The sequence below is a fragment of the Rhagoletis pomonella genome, unplaced genomic scaffold (genome assembly GCF_013731165.1).
Source record: "Rhagoletis pomonella isolate Grant_MI unplaced genomic scaffold, Rhpom_1.0 Rhpom_scaffold_00007, whole genome shotgun sequence".
In the NCBI taxonomy this organism is placed as follows: domain Eukaryota; kingdom Metazoa; phylum Arthropoda; class Insecta; order Diptera; family Tephritidae; genus Rhagoletis; species Rhagoletis pomonella.
Window position 1 is genome coordinate 15178062 of NW_023458561.1, and position 1268 is coordinate 15179329.

The window sequence follows — 1268 nt, forward strand, 5'->3', positions numbered from 1 at the left end:
TCCAGGATACCTGAAAAGTGCTTTTTGGTTTTTCTGTTCTGTTGATTAGACTGCTCACTTTCAAACACTTCTTTCACAGCATGGTCTCAAATATTCATCAAACTATCTGGCGCATTTTATTTCAACCAAACCACGCATTATGGCCAAATAGGATAAAAAAACCTCTAAAATGCTACAAATCTTGATCTCCCTTAATATATTTTTAAACGCAGGTACAAAAAAAAAAGTATTTATGTGCATACTATGTACATTAGGGTGCTCATCGAAAATATTTTTTTTTTGGAAATTTCAAGACCCTACTCCCTAATTTTATTCGTTTTTATGAGAAATATTATTGCCTATTTTTATAGATATTTTAAAGGTCATTTAGAGGTCTCGACCTGTCGATTTAGGTTAAAAAATACGGTTTTGTAGATTTATGAGTATTTGAATGACTATTTTTGACTCGATTTCAAAGATCGAATGTCATCTGAGAAGAGGATATATAGGCCTTTAAAATGGTATTAAATAATCTATTTTCGGACTTGGCTTGTTGGAATTTTTTATGGGGTAAAATAAAAAAAAAAACATATTTCTCTTAATTTTTTAAATTTTGACCATTGATAATTTCCAAAATTTCAAAATATGTATTACTGTCTAAAATTAAATCTATTTTCAAATAAACTGATACCGCTTTAATTGCACCTCATTAAAATTGTCGAATTTAGGAGACTTTTCTTAAATACGGCCTTGAATTTATATTGTTTATGTACGGGACTTTCAGATTTTTTGAGCAGTGGGGCTAAGGAATTCATCAATATTTATTCAAAATTGATATACATATACAATCGTTCTTTAGCAAGGAAGTGGTTTTGCAGGAATTTTTAGGAAAATGGGGGTGGCACCGCCCACTTATATGATATATACGTATCACAAAAACTACTTGATCGATCTCAACCAAATGTGGTATACATATTGTGCTTAGCGTCCTTAAGTACCGTCTTGAATATTTTTGAAATCCGACCTGTACCTGCGTTTGAAAATATATTAAGGGAGTTCAAGATTTGTAGCATTTTAGATGTTTTTTTTATCCTATTTGGCCATAATGCGTGGTTTGGTTGAAATAAAATGCGCCAGATAGTTTGATGAATATTTGACCATGCTGTGACAACTGTTTGAAAGTGAGCAGTCAAATCAACAGAACAGAAAAACCAAAAAGCACTTTTCAGCTATCCTGGAGGCTAACTCTTGATATTGGCGCAGTAAAGCTAAGCGTCAAAAGTTAAAAA

At 31.8% G+C, this 1268-nt stretch overlaps 1 protein-coding gene across 2 annotated transcripts in view; it reads right to left on the bottom strand.

Moving 5' to 3' along the window:
* LOC118742368 (uncharacterized protein DDB_G0283357) overlaps window positions 1–1268 on the bottom strand; it is a 242541-nt gene that overhangs the window by 24788 nt on the left and 216485 nt on the right. The window lies entirely within an intron of this gene.